This window comes from Mauremys reevesii, linkage group 6, assembly GCF_016161935.1.
Source record: "Mauremys reevesii isolate NIE-2019 linkage group 6, ASM1616193v1, whole genome shotgun sequence".
Taxonomy (NCBI): Eukaryota; Metazoa; Chordata; order Testudines; family Geoemydidae; genus Mauremys; species Mauremys reevesii.
This window is the reverse complement of record NC_052628.1, coordinates 66668934-66690158: the sequence shown is the minus strand read 5'-3', so window position 1 is coordinate 66690158 and position 21225 is coordinate 66668934. Positions and strand designations below refer to the sequence as shown.

The 21225-nt window shown below is 41.6% G+C and overlaps 2 long non-coding RNA genes across 2 annotated transcripts in view; one reads left to right on the top strand and one right to left on the bottom strand.

Annotated features, from left to right (window-relative positions):
* LOC120408621 overlaps nucleotides 1–21225 on the bottom strand; it is a 55449-nt gene that overhangs the window by 3546 nt on the left and 30678 nt on the right. The gene's annotated exons all lie outside the window — the stretch shown is intronic.
* Nucleotides 9754–20020, top strand: LOC120408620. Its single transcript, XR_005600825.1, has 3 exons — nucleotides 9754–9840; nucleotides 12798–12875; nucleotides 19959–20020. It is a non-coding gene; the product is annotated as an uncharacterized LOC120408620 (long non-coding RNA).

Here is a 21225-nt window from a genome sequence, read left to right as displayed (position 1 = left end):
TTCACTGGTTGGTTACATGCGAGATCCCCAGAGGACCAAGCTGTAAAGAACTGTTGCTACCAGTCCATCTTAGAATAAACCTGTGCCACAGAGCCCTTGGAGCCCTACATTTACAGAGTTGCAATGGTGGCATTTTCACAGGTTCCTGTAGAGTGGGAAAGTATGCCACAGAGGTAGACTGTGGAGTAGGTTTATCCTCTGTAGAATGCTGCTCTTTTCATCTGCCTGTTCTGCTCTTCTTTCCTCTGTTCCTCACAGTGGAGAGAAGCATATGGTCCTGTATGCCTACTGTTACTTGTCTGTCTAATAAAAAAAGTTTTATCCTGCATAGCACATCTTTCAGGTAAGGGGTAGGATTTAAGTGCTTCAAGGAAGAGTTAATTGTTAGGATCGTTGCGCTTCTCTATGGAATCAGGATTTCTGGAGCCATGGTAGATTCTTTCAGCACTCCTTTATCCCACATCTCGGGTGGAATACTCTGAAATGACCTGCAACTCATCAAAAGCTGGAGTCTTTTGTATTCAGAGCGGTTGTTGATCTTTATCACAGGAGGAAAAAAAAATCTGGCACAGCAAAGAATTCCAGACTGCTCAGTAGTATGTGAAATCTTGTGTGCCTGCTGGAGATTAGGATTTTTTTCAGCCATGATTTAGGGAAAAATAGAAAGAAAGTAATAACTTTTTATGCTCTTTTTTTTTTGTGAAGAGTCCTGGAAGAAGCCAGATAAGCAGGTTAACAAGAATGTGCATACTGAAGTTGTCCAAAAAATGGTACAATATGTGTGTGAGAGACATCTAGACTGCTGCTTCTCTGAAGGCTAGATCTGGGCAGCATTTGAATGCTGCTCTCAGGCCATAGGAACTGGGAGTGAGGGAACAACTGCTTCACTTTACCACTTCTTTGTGGCTGATTATGTAGCTCTATTCCTGGTCTGTTATAAATGTGTTCCAAATGTTATAGAAGGAAGACAAAACATAGTGTCCTCAATAGTTGTTGCTTATAAATATGAGGGCATTATATAAGGGGAAAGATACATTAGAGTGAAGGGATTGGTGACAGTTTTAGGGCTCTGACACACTGATTAAACCTATTACTTCTGAGGGCATTCTGCGCAAAAAAATTAAAAATTCTGCGCACAGTATTTTAAAATTCTGCAAATTTTATTTGACAAAATAACTACATAATCATGCTAGTTTCAATTATTTTGGTAATTTATTTCAAAATACCTGTCAACAGACAAACACAACCCCTCCCCTCCAGAGCCCAGCCATGCCCCCACACCCCAGGACACACACAAAAAAATTCCCCCAGGAGTAGAGAGTTAAAGAAACCCCCTATGACAACCCAGTTCCTGTTTCTGTGCCCCCACCTTCCCCAGAGCTCAGCTGGGGGGTCAGACACCCACAACCCTTTCCCCCACAGCCCAACCACGGGTCCCACAGCCAATACACCTGAATCCTCTTTCCTCCCTTGGGAGCCCAGCCACAGGCCCTCCCTTCCCCGGATAGCTGTATGCCCTCCCCACCACAGCCCAGGGATCCAGAGGGAGAAACACCCTGATGCTCGGTCCCAGGCTTGCATGGAATTTCCTGCATGCTGCCCTCTCCTTCTCTTGGGGCAGGGGTCCCCAACGCAGTGTCCGTGGGCACCATGGCGCCCACGGGGGCATCAAAATGCATCCTGGCCGCTGCCATGGTCCTTCGTCTGGCGCCTGCCAGACGAAAAGGTTGGGGACCACTGCCTTGGGGTATGCTGGGAACTTCAGCTGCCAGGAACCCTCTAGCTCCCTCCCCCTCCCCTCAGCAGTGTATTCTGTGTGCAAGCTGGGCTCTGCCAGGTACAGCAGCCCCTAGTGGCAACTAGCAGGACTACAGCCCATTTCTGTGGGGGAAAGGAAATTCTGCACTCACGTTAATTTCTGCAAAATTCTGCATTGCAGTGATGCAGAATTCCCCCCAAGAGTAACCTATTCCTTGCTGTAATGGTATGAGGATTCTCAGTTTACATATTTCTTGAGGTGAATGAGGAAAAAGGTTCTTTGCACTATGACCTAAAGCCTTCCGCTGTGAAAAGGGGTAGAAGTAAACAACACTGTACCCCAGTCTGTGCAGTGATGCTCAACTGTGCTCAGCCCTGGCTTTGTTCCAATATTATTGCCTTTTTAAAATTTTTATTGTAAAAAAATTGAGAAGTGTTTTTTAAGTTGAAGTTTTACGTTTAAACTTAGTTTCTGTGTCTTAAGTTAATAATAAGCTCCCCATTACAAATTGAGGCCAACTCCAGGCAAGATGCAATATCAACTTGGCACACTGATTTTACTCTAAAGTTCTTGGGTTGATGGCTTCCTTTTTTACTGATTTACTAATACTTTAGGTATGATGCTTGGTGTCTCACATGATTGTGCTGAAAACAATAAAATCTAGGATTATGAGAAACTAAGTTGCCTAAGAAAATGTTTAGGAGTAATCCACTCATGTGGCTTAGGGCTCAACTCTGATTTTCTTGCTGCTTAAGTCAAGCCTTCACATATGCAATAACCACAGAAACGTGCCAAGAAATGAAAATATTATAATGTGAATCAGAGTTGCTGTGGGAAGCCTACAGTATTTGCTTCATGTTAACAGCTGGACTGTTGTAAGTCTTTTTTCTTACTCTGTGCTGGAACATTTTTTTTTACTTTTATATCTTTGTATATCTGTTCCTGAAATACTAATCTCAGGCTATATGCTGACTACAAGTTCTGTGTGTTTTTATAGTACCCTATTAATCAGCATCTCTGAACACCTATACAATTTCTGCCTTATACAGATGCTGCAACATAGGTGTGTAGGTTTTAGATGACATTGTAATTTTAATTGATCTTGAGTCGTGGATCTCAATCTTTTCCATACAGGGATCTCCTTTCCCATTTAATTGGACTGCAGTCATGACTACTTTCCCATTTAATAATATGGGAAATAAAGGGTGGTCATGACCCCCACGACACCCATTCATGACCCCAGCCTTGAGAATAACATAGGAATTGCCATATCAGGTGTGGGGAAGGAATTTTTCCCTGATCAGAGTGGCAGTGACCTTGGGTTTCTTTGCCTCTCTCTGCATCATGGAGTGTGGGTCACTTGCCAGGATTATCTGGTTTTCACTCAATTCCCTGCCACTGCAGGGGCCTTGGGCATTGTTGCACCTCAGTCCTTCCTATTCTCTGCCTGTGGAACATAATAATTTAGTTTCCTGCAGGTTGTAATAGTTTGGTTGTTGGATTTAGTGTGTGGATGGCTGGGGGGTGTTGGTGGCCTGTGATAAAACAGGACATTAAACTAGGTGATCTGGTGGTCCCTGGCCTTAAACTCTGTGACTCTATGGCAGTGATCCCTGAAAGACTCATTTACTATGCCATTGGTTCTGTTCTTTCAGTTTCTTAAAAGGGCGTGCCTCTTCTTCACTGGGTGCCGTATCAGTCTTATAGTATCCTCTTCAACAAATAATGGACTCTACGTTCTATCAAAGGAAAACTCCCCTCACCATCCAGTAATCCTAATAGTGTGTAAAAACTATCCTCAACCTACTTCCTCCCCAGATGCATGGGTGGCAATACGACTAGGGGGTTAACACATTGAGAATATGTCAAACCAAGTGGGAGAGGAGTTCACAAGTTCAGGGAACTTGTGAGGAAACTCTTTACCAGCAGCTCTCTCCTGATTACAAGAGAAACTCTAGTTTGAGTATCTCAGCTGATCTCAACTGTGGCACGAGGAGAGAGGCACTCTCGCAAGAAGCAAAGTCCTGAATGCTATAGATCTTTACAGGTATAATCAGTACTTTGAATTCCACCCAGTAGCCAGTGCACTTCCTGTAGTAATCATCACCTTCAGTTGGAATGCTCTCAAAATGCAGTCCCATATGGGAGTGCTTTACATTAGTCTGATGGTAACAAAAAGAATAAGTTTAGTAAAGTTAGCATCCAAATGAAATGGCTTCACTTTCCTCACCAAATGCAGATGGAAAAATGCCTTCTGTTCTATAGCTACCACTTTCACGTACAGTAGTAGGTTTGGTGCCAACTACACTTTTGCGTTACAAACCACAGTGACATTCTGGCAGATGCACTAGTTCATTCAGGGATGTTATAGAATACTTGCCAGTTCTTCTGGCTCCTCCCGCAACTTACCAACATTATCCCAGTCTCATCAGGATTAAGCCTTTGTTAGTTAGTCCTCATCGATGCCCCAATGTCTAGTAGACACTAGATAATCGTTTCCACTGCCACATCAGTGACAGCAGAGTGACATTTGCAATTCCTTGTGTGACCAGTAACACATGGACTGCAGTATGTTCCAGTAGTCCTTTTTGGAGCATGACAAAGGGTATATTCAAAAAGCACATACACTTGCTACTGTAATGAAGTTACCCAGTTTTAGGCAAGGAACATATATAGGTGGGGGTATCAATTCTTTTTGCAGTCATAAAAGGGCCACACATGTATTAAATTTGTTGCATAGAATCTTATTGACCAACAAAGCATCAGATTATGTAAAGTCAAATTACATAGATATCCATTAGCACAGGGGTTCTCAAACTGGGGGTCGGGACCCCTTAGGGGGTCACAAGGTATCAGCCTGCATCCACCTTGCTTTGCCTCCTGCGTTTATAATGGTGTTAAATATATTTTAAAATGTTTTTATTTATAAGGGGGGGTCAAAAGGGGTCACCAATACAAAAGTTTGAGAACCACTGTATTAGCAACTCATGTAACAGAGCCCTCAGGCACTCTGCTCCACAGACATTAGCAAAGGATGCCATCAAAGTCACATGAGCTTTATGAAAGTACATTTTCTACACATCACTATACCTATGGATAACTCTGATAACCACACTGTTGTGCCATGCATTTTAATGACAAAAACATGTAAGATAGTCATTTCAACAATGTTGAAATTATCAGATTTATTATAGAATGATTAAAATTCCTTTCTGAAGATTTTTTTTCCCTAGCACGTTGTATTTTGTATTTGGCAATAGGCTTAATTTTCTAAAGAACGCATCATAGAACACCAAATAGCACATTTGGAAAATCGCATTGGCACTTAGTTTGTGTAAAGTGAATGCCAAACTCTGTCCAAATATAGGATTTAGGTGTCCTGTTTGGGTGTCCATTTGTGAATGTCTCCCCATGAAAGAGGAGATCACAGAAGAGTAAGTTGTTTGCAAGGACTCACTTGTGCAATCCTGCATTACAGAGCACTGGTTTTCTGCAGAAGAGGATCTTATTCCTTTGAGGATAAAAGAAACACTTTGAATTCCAGAATGTGCTGGACAGCTAGCTTACATAATGCCATTTAGCAAACATCTACAGTGGTGAGATTTGGGGAGTCTGTGAAAGCTATGTGCATTTCTGATGAACCATGGAGCCCTGTTGTGTAGGGCAGTGGTTCTCAAACTAGAGCCGCTGCTTGTTCAGGGAAAGCCCCTGGCGGGCCGGGCCAGTTTGTTTACCTGCTGCGTCCGCAGGTTCGGCCAATTGTGGCTCCCACTGGCCGCGGTTCGCCGCTCCGGGCCAATGGGGGCTGCAGGAAGGGCGGCCAGCATGTCCCTCAGCCTGCGCCGCTTCTCGCAGCTCCCATTGGCCTGGAGCGGCAAACAGCGGCCAGTGGGAGCTGCGATTGGCCGAACCTGCAGACGCGGCAGGTAAACAAACGGGCCCAGCCTGCCAGGGGCTTTCCCTGAACAAGCAGTGGCCCTAGTTTGAGAACCACTGGTGTAGGGGACACTGGGTGTACTATCACAGGTATGAGTGTAGGGGCTAGGGCAGAGTTAGTGGCTCTGCCACTATGTGGATCCACCAGGCAGTCTCCACTGCAGACGGAGGAACACAGAAGCTATTCCAGCCCTTATGATGGAATAGCAATTACAGATTGGGGACTAAGAAGTATTCTTCCCTCCAGACCAAAGAGATCCGTAGTACATAGCTTAGTGGCACTGAGGAGGTGAATTGGGGCTTAATGTAGAGAGAAATACATACTTGCAATAAGATATATTAGAACACTCCTAATTCTAGCATAGGCATTTTCAAACATTTACATAGTGTAGGCCACATCTTCATAGAATAGGAGTCTCCTGCTTCTCTGTCCATTCTGGATTGCATGAACCATCTCCCCTACCATTTGTAATCAATCATATACCTAAGAGAACAGCACCAGTTGCTTACATGGCAAAGATAATATTAAGAAAGTGTTCAATGTATTTTTCAGTCTTTAATCTCATGCATTTTGTGCTTTTTTGGAGAAAAGTTAATGCCACTGTCCTTGTTCTTCATTTCATCTCTTCCCACTTGTTCTGTTCCTCTCCCTCTACTTCCCAATATGTACTACTTTGCTGCCTGGTCCCCTTCTCCTCCTGCACTTGCTTCCCTTTTTTCTTGGCTGCTTTTTTTTTCTGAACATGCTGCCCAGCCACCTGGTCATCATCTTCCTCAGCTCTCCTGGGTTTACTGCCTAGCTCCATAACTGGACAGTTGTCCCTGCTGTTGACTGGCAGCTCTACTCCTGTTTGTGGCACTGACTCTAGCAGTTCCCATCTTTTCCTCCTCAGTCTCTAGAGGCAGTCACTAATAGGGACATCTATGCGGACTCCTCTGTGGTGAAGAGCTTGGATATTTGCAGGAGCAGGTGGAGAGGAGGATGAACCAGTGATCAGTTACTGGTGGCTCTCTGAAGACAATCAACAAGTGCTCTGCAGACCATAGCACTCTCTTAGGATGAGTTTTGCCCAGTATTTTATTCTGTTTCATCATAAGGTTGTTTAGAAGTCCAAACTGCCCTGTCTGGTTAGAATGAGACCATTGCCGTGAATTTCTTTGACATATATTTGATGGCCATGATTTTTAAGGCTGAATCTCAAAATAAAGATGAGAAGCACTGTTTTAGGGGAAGCTGTTACGTTACATCATTTCAGCATTAGCAAATTACAAAATTTTACTTTTAAAGAAAAGTTGTGTTTTTCTTTCTGAATTGGTAGACACTATCGTTCATTGCTGAATGTATTGGGGCAAACTCTGAATTGGGCTTATCTCCCCTTGGCTTTGCATCTTCAGATGCATAGTTGAGGCTATCCATACATAGCGTGTTCAAGATTTTTGAATGAAGACAGAAGGAACCTGCAGTGTATTGATTATTATAAATGAGCAATTTTATGCCATTTTTCCTCGTGTTGCACTGAAAGGGAAACATTTCAGTGCATAAGCACAGAACACTGAAATGGAAGAAATCAACAACAATTATATATCCCTCTGCCAACCAGAAAAATAAAGTGAAGAGTCAAAAAACTGCTGGGGAGACTGACAAGTATATTGAAGAGCGATCAGTCTGAGCGTTGCCAGCTGTGACATATGGAACAAATATGGGAACTCATCTAGAAGAGAGGATTAAAAACTAGGGAGTTGGACACTAAAGACTGGAATGCTTGATGTTTTGAACACACAATACAAGAAACAAAAGTAGGAAAACAAATCAAGTGGAAAGGCATTTTTGGAAACTGAAGAAGCTAAAGTGGCAACTGGCTAATAAAACTGGAAGAGAAGAATACAGATTCATAGATTCCTGGCAAGAAGGGACCGCTGTGACCATCTAATACGAGCTCCTGTCCAACACACACTGTAGAACTTCCCCCAAAATAATTCCTAGAGCATATATCTTTTTGAAAAACATTCTATCTTTATTTTAAAAATTACCAGCAATGGAAAATCCACCATGACCCTTGGTAAATTGTTCCAGTGATTGATAACCTGACTTCTTCTTCAACGCTTAGCCGAACAGTCGGCCGTAGCAATTGTTCGCCATTTGGTCCATTCCTTTGTGGCCGCAAGGGCTTGACAGGCCAAACATCCAACATCAGAACAGACTTGATGCACCCATGTAATAGGGGGCCTTAATTACCCTCTCTGTTAAAAAAAATTATACCTTATTTCCAGTCTGAATTTGTCTAGCTTCAACTTCTAGTCATTGGATCGTGTTGTACCTTTCTCTGCTAGATCAAATATTTGTTCCCTTGTAGGTACTTATTGACTGTATTCAAGTCAATCCTTAACCTTCTCTGTGTTAAGTTAAATAATTTGAATTCCTTGAGTCTATCCCATAAGGCATGTTTTCTGATCTTTTACTCATTCTTTTGGCTCTTCTCTGAACCTTCTCCTATCAGTATTCTTTTTGAATTGTGGAGACCAGAACTGGACACAAGCAGTAGTCACAGCAGTGCCAAATGCAGTGGTAAAATAATCTCTTTGCTCCTACTCAAGATTCCTTCATTTATGCATCCCAGGATTGTGTTCGCCCTGTTGGCCACAGTGTATACTGGGAGATCATGGTCAGCTGATTATCCACCATTACCCCAAAACAGTTTTTAGAGTCACTGCTTTCCAGGATAGAGTCACCCATACTGCAGGTATAGCCAGTATTCTTAGTTACTAGATGTATACATTTAGCCATATTAAAAAACATTATTTGCTTGTGCCCAGATTACCAAGGAGTCCAGATTGCTCTGTTATCAGTTACCTGTCCTAATCATTATAGGCCACTCCCCCAGTTTATCTGGAAACTCAATGATGATTTTATGATTTCTTCTTCCAGATCATTGATAAAAGTGTTAAATAGCATAGAATCCAAGAACCAATCCCTGAGAGACCTTCTAGAAACACACCCATTTAATGATGATGATTCCCTTTTACAGTTACATTTTGAGACCTATCAGTTAGCTTTTTTATCCATTTAATATGTTCCATGTAGATTTTATATCATTCTATTTTTTTTTAAATGAAGATGTCATGTGGTACCAAGTCAAATGCCTTAGTATAAGACTATTACATCAACACTATTAACTTGTAATCTCATCAAAAATATATCAGGTTAGATCCTATCAAACTATTTTCTATAAACTCATTTTGATTTGCATTAATTATATTATTTCCTTTAAATTTTTACTGCAGTCCCATATTAGCTGGTCTATTGTCTTGCCGGGATCAGTGTCAGACTGACAGACCTATAATGGTCATACCAATTACCCTTTTTAAATATTGGTACAATGTTAGCTTTCTTCCCGTTTTCTGGAACTTTTCCAGTGTTCCAAGATTTACTGAAGTCAACATTAATGGTCCAGCAAGCTCCTCAGCCAGCTCTTTTAAAACTCTTGAATTCAAATTGGACCAGCTGATTTAGACATGTCTGACTTTAATAGCTGCTGTTTAACATCCTCCCTAGATACTAGTGAAATGGAAAGAGTTATGTCATGACATCATCTTTTTCCCTCAAATATGGAACACATTCATTGAACACTTCTGCCTTTTCTGGATTATTATTGATAATTTCTTCCCATTTCCATCTAGTAATGGACCATTACCATTGCTTGGATTCTTTTGGTTCCTAATATACTTAAACTCGTTCTTTTCGTCTTTAACTCCGCTGACCATAGATTTATCCTTTTGTCCCTTTGTTTCCCTTATAAGTGTATTATAGTTCCTAGTTTCTGATTCATATTCATTACTATCAACTTCCCCTTTTTTCCATTTGTTATTTTTTTATTTTATAGCTGTCCTCACTTCCCTTCTAACTAGGTTCACTTTTTAACCAATCTGACCTTTTTTCAAGGGGGGTTGCGGGGGGGTGTCATCTAATAAAGTGTTCTTAAACAATTCCCAATTATCATTCACATTTTTCTTTTTAAAATTTTTCTCCTATGTGATCTGGCTCATAATTGTTTTTTTCAGCTCTGTGAAAATGGCCCTTTTAAAACATGGAAAATTTAAACATGGAAAATTGAGATCACTTATAATGGAATGGAGACCCATGGAGAGTAAGTAGAGCAAGGGCTGCCAACTACAAAGAAGGATGGACTCAGAACAGAGATGTAGGACATGGCCTGATCATGGTTATCGTGCAGTAGACAGAATGAGGCTGTGAGATGTATACAGCATTTTTTACCAAGAGCATTATGACAGTCTGTTATTCCAGACTGATTGTGGTGAAGCCTTTATTGATGTTTCTGTAACAAAGGTATGTTTCAGGGAGTTATATTATACACAACTGTCAAGTCATACAAAAAAAATCTAAAAGAAGATCCCCACCTTTCTTCCATTTGAATAACTGCTTTCAAAATGACAACAGTAACAACAAATCTTAGGGTTCGTCCTTTCCTTTTGCACTGTGACAGGACTGGGGATTAAGAGTTCTTGCTTCAATTTTGACTGCTTAATGATTTACTCATCCCTGATTGTCTCCTTTTATACTCTCCACTGCATACATTTGGGTCTTGGGTTGACACACAAAACCCATGTAAAGAACGAGCTCATGAGGCAGCAGTCACAAATAGTAAGATACCATATACCTCAGCATCACATGGATGCCGTGAGATTGATTCATTGATAGGTGAAACTCACTCCTGTGCAGAAGGCCATCAAAAGCATCCAGTTCCATAGGGGGTGTCTGAATGGGGGTGAATTTCACCTTAACGTTTATAAAGCATTTTAAGATTCTTCAGTGGAAGATGCCATAATAGTGCAGGGCATTATGTGTATTTTGAAATCAGTACAGTTTTGTCAGGTCTTCAAGAACAACACAGTTGTCAAACCAAATAATGCTAGCACTTGATGCTTACACATGGTGCCTTCCATTTGAGGATCTCAAAAGCACCAACACGAACATTAACTGATTACAATACCAGTGTGATGGACATTAATTATCCGCATTTTACAGATGTATCAAGATATTAAGTAATTTGGCATACAGTGAATCAAAGCTTAAACTAGAACCTAAATGTCACTGCTTGGTCTGACGCTTTAATCAGTAAATATTGTACTGCTCTGAAATCAGAGCGTTTTATCAGAGCAGGAACTGCTTTAGGATTTGTGCCTAAACACCTTTACTTCTCCCCCTTCCACTTTGCAAAAAAGTTCAGAATTTTCTATAGGAAAGTTTATTTAAAAAATTCTTTGATAATTTCATTAAGCTGCTAAATCCATCAGTATCTATTTCCATTATTATTATTAAGTAATAATCTTAAATATGTGACCTCACATAATAATAGAAATGTTACTCTGGTTTTAATATACATATGCTGTTGAATGAATGAATAGGGTCAAATTCATACATGACTTACATGGTGATGTAAATTACAGTTTGAGTGGGTTTTTTTAATCAAACAGGTATAAATGAGTGTAGGTGATAAAGTAGTGATCTTTGAAACTATTTGACTGTGTGCAGAGTGAGTGATTTTTATGTTAAAGGAGCAGTAGGAGGCTGTAACAGGAAAAGTAACAGGAGAAAGTAAGATAAAGCAGGCTTGTTCTCCATCCCTTAATTTATGGTATGCTCTCTTGTTAAATCAGACTTCCTTTAGTCTCTAAAATTTCCCTTGCGGACACTGAAGTATACCAAGTCCTTGGTCGGTTAGCCCCAAAAGCAGCAAGTCACAATCAGCAGTGCATTTTCAAAGAATTACTGAAGGTGTGTTTCCACTACATGTTCTCAGTCACCAAGAAATGTAATCTTCTTTAAATAGTCTTTCGGAGCAATTTTTGGCTGTTGCAGGGCCAAAGTCTAGAAGGTGTTGATGCACATGTTTGGAAAAGAGCAGGAGCACAGTATGGGTGTTAGTCATTCCAATTTCTTTTCCTTAAGGATGTCCTAGAGCCACCACTCTGTTGGATCTCCACCAGTGACATTGTGAAAGGGCATAACATGATGTGAAGGCAGAGGGAAATAGGGTTGGTGTATATATATGGCACACATACACATTGGAACCTTTAGGGTCACACAGAGAATCTGATACAATTTAAGAGAAACTGATAACCTTCTGTAGTTTTTACCCAGCAGCGTACAGAATTTCACCCAGAATTATTTTCCTTCTGTGGAAGGTCCCAAAAGCATTACCAAAGAGATCTCAATTCTTTAAAAACCTGTATCTTATTGAATAACTTACTATAGAACCCTAACAATTTCATTCTTGTTAAATTCTATAGAACTTTCCATAAGGTGAGAGCTTGGCTGGAGAAGTCTCTATAAATCATGAGAGGTGTCTTTGATCAGGATGTGACCCTAATTGTTCTTTCTTATATCACAGTAGTGTCTGTGGACCAACTGAGAAGGGGCTAAAGGGGTGTATCAAATGGCCAATCAGTACAGGATAGGGGACCAGAATAAAACTAAAAAGCAGTCTGATGTTATGAGCAATAGCTGCTGAGATTGCATCTTGCTCTTTGCGCCTGCTAGCTTGAGACTTTCTCTAGATCCCAGGGCTGCCTGCTCCTCAGAATTTTTCTTCCCCAAGCCCACATGGCGAGGGGAGGAGAGGTGCACCACATAGCATGTGATGAATGATGCTATAGGCTTTCATTTGCAGGAAATTCATGTACACAGTTGCTTTAGCCAAATGCCAATAAAGCCATATTACTGTTATGGTTATCATATCCTTTGGTGTCTCCATTCTTTTGCTGCTCCCCCTCCCGCAAAGAACACAGTTGGAGTGATTAATGGAACATCATCTTCTACACAAAATGATACATACAATATATTTAAGGTACTCTAGGGACAGATTCTGCTTTACTCCAAATTTACACTCACTTCAGTGGAGTTCCTTGGATTTACAGTGTTGTAACTGAGAACAGAATCTGGCTCTTCTGTCTCCGAGGCAAGACTTCCAGAAGTTCAATTTCAGTGTTGTACTAATGAAACGTGTCACATGAATATCATGTCATGGCATGGTAAACTTCTCTCCTTAATACAACATAAACGTATACATTTATGTTCTGACAGGTGTATCAGCCAAGGTTAACAATTTGGGTCCGCCAGGAACTCTTCCCAACTAGCCAAGGGGATGGAGGATTTCCTAAGGTAAGGCTATTTCCATAATTGTCCTTTACTCATTTTATCTCATATAAAGATGTACAATTTACTAAGCTTGCAAGCTCTATACAAATATGGGACTGTGAAAGTTCATTAGTAAGGCTATATTTATGTCACGGAAGCTATGACTTCCAGAGACCTCCCTGACATTTTCTGCTTCAGCCTATGGGTGTGCGGGACTAGAGCTGGCAGCCAGTGGGGCCCCGGCAGGGTTCCAATGATAGGCGACAGCCATCTCAGCCAGAAGGTTTCCAGCAACAGGTCACAGCCTCCTGTGGGGGATGGGGGTGAGACACACAGAGAACCCTGCAGCTCCCAGCCAACAAGTGGCAGAGGAAACCATGGAGCCGCAGCAGCAAAAGTCACAGACAGATCATGGCTTCCGTGAATTTTTGTTTATTACCCAGGACCTGTGCATGACTTTTACTAAAAATAACCATGACAAAATCTTAGCCTTATTCATTAGATGATTTAAACCAAAGGTTCTCAATCAGGGTGGGATGGGGCATAGTTATAGCATGCAAAAAGCATTCTAATAATTCAGTAGTAGGGAGGAGGGTCCAAATGCCAGGTTGCAACACCACTCACTCAGATTTGGCCCAACTGCCCCTCCATCATGACAAAAGGGCAGACAGGCCAAATTTGAGTGAGTGGTGTTGCAACCTGTCACATGGGGTCACAACATCACTCAAATTTGGCTCTCTCACTATTGGAGGGGGATGGGGCTCCATGGAAAAAAATAACGCTAAGGTGGGGGATGATTCAAAAAAGGTTGCGCAACTGTTAGTTTTATTGTGAGTCATGATATTCAGTGTTTTTCTTAAAGCCCCAACTCTGAGTCAGGTAATTGCATGAGAATCTCAGCTTTCATTTAAAAATAATAAAGTTTTACCCCTCATCGTTGCAGAGAATAGCTTGAAAACCAGAAGGCAAGTAAAAAACCCAAAATTTATTAAAGTCTCATGTTTTTTAAGTTAGTCTCATGAGGTATTTTTAATGCTTGATGTTGGAATAGCAAATTATTAAAAGAAAGATTCAACTATCTGAAGTGGTTATAAACTATAATAAAAGAGGAGAACATTTCTTTCTGCATCTGTCAGGGTTTTGCACTCATGTCTTACCTGCCTTAAATGAAAGTTGCATAGTTTGACTAAAGTTGTGTTTGAGAATCAGTAAGTATGTTAACACAAATGCAGAAAGTGTGGTATATCTGGCAGGATTTAAGTGATTTTACTCTGTTACTGGTGTGGTAAACCCATAATTGGATAAGAAATTTGAGTAGCAAAATGAAACAGTTATTCAAAAACCAAAGAACATATTTGTTTCATTCCCATATCCTTGTTTGCTAATGACTCAAAATCTGGCAGTAAAGTTGGCAAGTAAGCAAAATGGAAAACTGTTTAGATTATGTTTGTTACTATCTAGACTGAGAATTCCTGTGAACAAAACTCTGCTGTCCCATCTGGATAATAGCATAATTTCCATACTTTTTTAAGGAAAGTATAAAATTCATTCCCTTCCACTTACAAGATTTGCAGACTGTCCTTATATGTGAGCTTGCATCTTTTTAAATTAAGATATGAGGCAGTAAGCTGGTACAGGGACAGACGTTACCATTACTGGCACTCAAAATACTGTCAAAAGTTTATCAAGCAAGACAGTAGCAGTGCTAGGTTAAGATGGAGTTGGTATGTGAAGATCTACTTTTTCATAGCTTGGTCACATTTATGTGACTTGAATTTATGCAGCGTTGCCGTAGCCAGGTCAGTGCCAGGATATTAGAGAGACAAGGTGGATGAAATAATATCTGTTTAAGCTTGAAGGCTTGTCTTTCTCACTAACAGAAGTTTGTCCAATTAAAAAGATATTACCTCACCCACCTTGTCTCTCAATTAAATGAATTTAGTAGTTTCATAATCTCTAATAGAAAGCCGTTGCAGATCACACAACTGTTGTACTCATACTGTCTTAGTTGCCAGTCTTTGTTGTGAACATTATTGTCCCGAACCTCTATTCACATTTATACAAGTTGGTCCTGCAGCACAAGGTTGAAGCTATGACTAGGTCAATAAAAGAACAATCCTTTCATTGCCTCTGGACTTGTGAATAACTGGAGTTCTTATTCGGTGCCTGCAATCTGGAAACATAGCCTAAAAAAGTTACCAAAATGGCTTACGGTTTTGAAGATAGCCAGAACTATTACATTTTATTTATTTTCCATCTTAACTCTCTTGTGTCCCTGCTTTTCCACTGGTGTGCATTTGCACTAGCTTTATCTAGATCTTCAAAAGATATTTTTGTATGCTTGGGGGGAACTATCTCCAAGTTTGTTTTGATAATAAAGTCTCAAAACTAAAGTGAATATTGATATGTACAGCCTGGCTTCCTGCACAGTATGAGATTCAATAGACACAAAGTATGTTTGGAGTCTAATTCTTGAATCAGGTTGATAAAGTTAGTCAGAGTCATCTTCAATTTAACAGCTTTATGAACTCCTTACTAATCCCAAACAGCCTGAAATAATGAAAGAATAATAATAAAGTGAACAGATTTTTGAACTCATAATTGCAGATGAAAAGACCCTTTCTTTCTCATGGAAGTAGCAAGTATACAGGGCTATATTAAATAGAGAGGATGTATTTCCAGACCCAGAAGGGTCACATGGGATTTTCTATTTTGTGATTATATGGCAGATTTTCAGGACTGAGATTGTTTTCACAGCTGAAAAGGAACTGCCCAACACAAAGCTTCTGGAAACATGCCCAGATCTTTGGTCTCTGTATGTGTTTGCATGTGTAAGTTTCTAGTTTTTTCCCCATATCTTGTAATGATACATAAGTAACAAATTAGTCAACAAAAAAAAGCAAAAATATTAGTGCAGTTGGGGTTTTTGTTAAGTGGAAGAGAGTGTGTGTTTAGTCACTGGAGCTCAACAAGCCATGCTTAATTTTGAAGTTCTTTCCTGTGATGAGATAACTGGTTCTGTGGATGAGGGGAAAGCAGTGGACATGTTATTCCTTGACTTTAGCAAAGCTTTTGATACGGTCTCCCACAGTATTCTTGCCAGCAAGTTAAAGAAGTATGGGCTGGATGAATGGACTATAAGGTGGATAGAAAGCTGGCTAGATCATTGGGCTCAACGGGTAGTGATCAATGGCTCCATGTCTAGTTAGCAGCCGGTATCAAGCGGAGTGCCCCAAGGGTCGGTCCTGGGACGAGTTTTGTTCAATATCTTCATTAATGATCGGGAGGATGGCATGGACTGCACCCTCAGCAAGTTTGCAGATGACACTAAAGTGGGAGGAATGGTAGATACACTGGAGGGTAGGTATAGGATACAGAGGGACCTAGACCAATTAGAGGATTGGGCCAAAAGAAATCTGATGAGGTTTAACAAGGACCCAAGTGCAGAGTCCTGCACTTAGGACAGAAGAATCCCATGCACTGCTACAGACTAGGGACTGAGTGGCTAGGCAGCAGTCTGCAGAAAAGGACGAGAAGCTGGATATGAGTCAACAGTGTGCCCTTGTTGCCAAGAAGGCTAACGGGATTTTGGGCTGTATAAATAAGGGTGTTGCCAGCAGATTGAGGGATGTGATCATTCCCCTCTATTCGGCATTGGTGAGGCCTCATCTGGAGTACTGTGTCCAGTTTTGAGCCCCACACTACAAGGATGTGGAAAAATTGGAAAGAGTCCAGCGGAGGGCAACAAAAATGATTAGGGGGCCGGAGCACATGACTTATGAGGCGAGGCTGAAGGAACTGGGATTGTTTGGTCTGCAGAAGAGAAGAATGGGGGGGGGGATTTAATAGCTTCTTTCAACTACCTGAACTGGGGTTCAGGTTCCAAAGAGGATGGATCTAGATTGTTCTCAGTGGTACCAGATCACAGAACAAGGAGTAACAGTCTCAAGTTGCAGTGGGGGAGGTTTAGTTTGGATATTAGGAAAAAAAATTTCACTAGGTGGGTGGTGAAGCATTGGAATGGGTTACTTAGGGAGGTGGTGGAATCTCCACCCTTAGAGGTTTTTAAGGTCAGGCTTGACAAAGCCCTGGCTGGGATGATTTAGTTGGGGATTGGTCCTGCTTTGAACAGTGGGGTGGACTAGATGACCTCCTGAGGTCTGATATTCATAGGCAAAACTCCCATTTCTGCTCCAGGAAGGGGACAGGGTAAAATTCTCCTTTCTCTGCCAAGCCCAGGTAGCCAGTCTTGGGTCAGAGATTGTTCCATGAGGTTTTGGGGAAGGGGAGACAGGAGTATTTCCTGTCCCACAGGCTGCAGATTGGTTACATTGCTGCTCCCAGTACATGCCCTAACAGAAGCCTCTGATCAACACATATCCCCCCCTTACACCTAGTTATATCCACTTCACCATCTTCTAGGGTTGCCAACTTTCTAATTGCACCAAACTGAACACCCTTGTCCTGCCTCCTTCCCCGCCCCCACTCATTCCACCCCCACCATCGCTTGCTCTCCCCCACCCTCACTCACTTTCACCAGGCTGGGGCAGCAGAGTTGGGGTGCAGGAGGAGGTGTGGGGTGTGGGCTCCAGGAGGGAATTAGGATGCGGGAGGGGGCTCAAGGCTGGGATACTGGAGAGAGTTTGGGTGTGGGAGGGGGTAAGGGGTATGGGCTCCGGGAGGGTGTTTGGGTATGGGACGGGGTTCTGACCTGGGACAGGTGGTTGGGGTGCAAGAGGGGACGCGGCCTCTGGCTGGGCAGTGCTTACCTCAGGCGGCTCCTGGAAGTGGCCCGCATGTCCAGCTCCTGGCAGAGGGGGCAGGGGGCTCCTCGTTCTGCTCTCTCTGCAGGTGCCACCTCTGCAGCTCCCATTGGCTGTGGCTCCTGACCAATGGGAGCTGCGGAGCTGGTGCTCGGGGCGGGGGCGGTGCACAGAGCCCCCGTGGCCACCCCTGCACCTAGGAGCAGGACAGTTGGCCGCTTCCAGGAGCCGCGTGGAGCCAGGGTAGGAAAGGAGTCTGGCTTAGCCCTGCTGAGCTGCCAACTGGACTTTTAGTGGCCTGGTCAGCTGTCCCTCCGCACCTCCAAGGAGATAAGCACATGACACACAGATGGTGCTGTTGCTGAGCAAGGATTTTCTCAGTAATGGCATTTCCTACAGCCAGGGCTCCTTGTTCTCCCTATAGAACAGAGGACAGTATTTGCCTGAGTAAGAACTTCAAGGACTGTGATTATAGGACTAAATACTGCTCCTGGATGTTTGTGCACAAAGGCCAATGGGAGCTGAATGTACCTGAAAGCAGAACTTAGCCTGTAGCTAGGTCAGTCTGGAAAGAGATAGTAGGAAAATCACAGAATAGATAACTTCAGCACAGCTAGATACATGTCATATGAAAAACCTGATATAAATTATGGCTTTATTGGCTTCGAAGCCAGAAAAAAATAATCTTATTGTCATTTTTTGATAATCAGACTCGTGTGTATATTCAGTTGCTGGAGTTATGTCTTAATTCAGGAGTTTACAATTTTATTGTCAGTTCTTTGAGACTGAACTCAAAGAAGTCAATATATTAGAATGGGACTCGGATTTCTTAAGTAAACTTTTAAGAAAAATAATACAATCTTTTTCTTTTAAACTGATCAGTATGCTTCTCCTAATTGATACAGCTCAATCATGTTTTCATTTTAGTACTCTTTTTAAAAAAAAGGGGAGGAAGGGGGGACAAAGCAAAACACAGGTTTTTAAAGTCATTTCTAACAACCATTAACATTCTGCCCACAAATGTCATGTTACTAATTTTACAGGATTTCCATTTTAAGACCCCATTTGGCAGTTCATCACTATTCAGCAAAATGCTTAATTACATGCTTAACTTTAAGCACATGCTTAAATGCTTTAGTGATTTGGGGACTAATTATTGGGATGTTTAAATATTTGGGATGTGGTTAATGAAAATCAGCCTAGGTAGGTCACTAATACTGCACCATGTTGTTAGCACAGACTCAGTGTCAGTATGGTATATTGCCATTCTCTGCTAAATGTTTTTTTCAGTAAAGTATTACAGGAAAAGCATTCATTAGTAAGCACCAGCTGTCTAAAGAAAACCGATTTTAAAAGGTACATTACACTAACTTTGTGATCTTTTATAAATCAGACAGGTTTTCTGTGCACCAAACTACATGTAGCAAAAAAAGTCGCCTCAATCCGTCTGTAAATGTATGCCCACAAATTTCAAATGCATCATTGTTTGCACACACACAGAGCCTGCATTTAGGGGTGTGTGAGAGAGAGAAAAATCAGGTAGTTAGCCATCTGGCAGCCATATTTAATTATGCAAGTATCTCTTTGTGTGCCAACAGCATGTGCAAGATGTGCACATGCAAATTTAGGCCTAGATTGCCCTCAGCTTTTGCGTCGGTGCATTTGCAGACACATCTTCCCATCTCTTTATACCCACCTGCACAAGGCTGGTTTGCAGTCTCTGCAGTTGGGAAAGCAAAGGGACTTCTCCTTACTAGGCCTCCAGAGCCAAACACTCCCCCAGAGGTGGACAGAGAGGAGAGAGACTCTTCATGCAACCAGCCCACAGAATTAGCTGGCTGTGTCGGCGTCAGGGAGCAGATTGCCCCATTTTGAAGGATAACATAGTGTAGTGTGTGCACTTCCTGGGCATTGTGAGGAGTCGAAGGAAGGATTATGGCTCCTAAAGCACAACCCCTCCCCAAGCTCCTCCTGGGATGGGTTGATTCTGCACTGGCTCCAACCTGTGTGGGCCAAGGACTGAATTCCACCACCTGGCCTTTAGGGGTGTTTTTTGTTAACTTAGTCTTATGAGTCTGCAGGACACACTGGCCCAGCTAAAAATAAAACAAAGACATAAAAATTCCAACTAGAAGCTTCAAGGCTTCTGGAGTTGTTTAAACAATCCTTTTCCTTCTATGGAGCTGATATTTATATTTGAGTAGACTGTGTTTAATATGTAAACCACATTTACAAGGCTATACAAGTCCAAGGATGTGAGGGGGCAATGGGGGCAGGGGAAGAGAAATGCATTTAACAGCTTTCGCAGAAGCACAGCTAACTATTTTTCTTCCCCCCCTTGCAGGGAAATCTTACTATCCCAAAGGAAGTTAATCGCAAGAAGAACAATGAGACTGAAGCTGCATTCCTGACTCCAGCAAATGGCTATGGATATCATTTCACTGAAATCAATTACCTCTACCCTTTTTAATCATAATTCCTCCATTTGTATTACATATGGTATATGGGTGTTGATGAGGTCATGGTGTCATATATCGGGAATTGTTTCTGTGTAAATCATCAAGTATAAGAAGAAACTATGGGACTCTGAGCCTTGCTTTAGAGAATGACAGTGGATAAATGTGTATCATATAAACAGTTTTTAACATTCTGACTCAAGTAAAAACTCTCAGAATTTCATACTGTGAATCCATGTTTACCAACATTACAGGTGGGCCTTCAGGCCTGGTTCTGCCACAACGTCTTCCACTACTCAAACTCCACCGCTGACATGCAACCGGTAAACTGCTGCCTCTCCATTTCCACCATACCTAACTGCTTCTTGCAGAGGCTGAGAGTCCCTCTTTTTTTCCCCCATTTAGATGTAACAAGCCTAGTAGTTTATTTTCATCAATTGTCTGTATATCTCTATATTTTATCCATGTACTCTTTTGATGTATAGAAGTAGTATGAAACTCATGGTTTCCTTGTGGTAAGTGATTGAGATGCTGCCACGGGATTTGAGACACTGATGAATGGTGCTATTTTGGACTTTAAACATGCTCCTTGGCAAGGTAGCTCTGATGGAGTTATTTTTTATTTCCATGTTCTGAGAAGGTGTTGGTACTTTGTTTTCCTGAATGTTGTTCTTTAGATGGGACTGACTTGTTTCCTTGTGTCTTCAGTGTGGCTTTCTTATTCAGTGTTGTAGGGTGAGTAACTACTCAGAGTAAAAGTGAGGGACTGATTCTGGATCAGGGTACACTCACAGACATGCAACTGTAGTGGGAGCAATCACAAAACTGTAATTTAAGTAAGTCTCCTTTCTTTATCCTGCCCACATAACTTAGAAAAAGATGAGCAATAATTTTTCAATAGTCTTTGGAAGTCTCTCATACTTTTGGGGGTGGGGTAGGGAAGGGTTTTTTGAGGGAAAAAAAGGAGGGGGAGGCAAGTTTTTTAAATCCTCATAAAATAGGTGATGTGGTAGGGATGAAATAGTGATTTTTTTTTCCTTAAAACTTCAAAAGGAGACACTCTTATAAAAGGCAAAGAATATATTTAGGTATCATCAAAGTGTAGATTTTACATTTTTGTTCTTGCTCCCAGGGAATTTAGAAAAAAAAACAAAA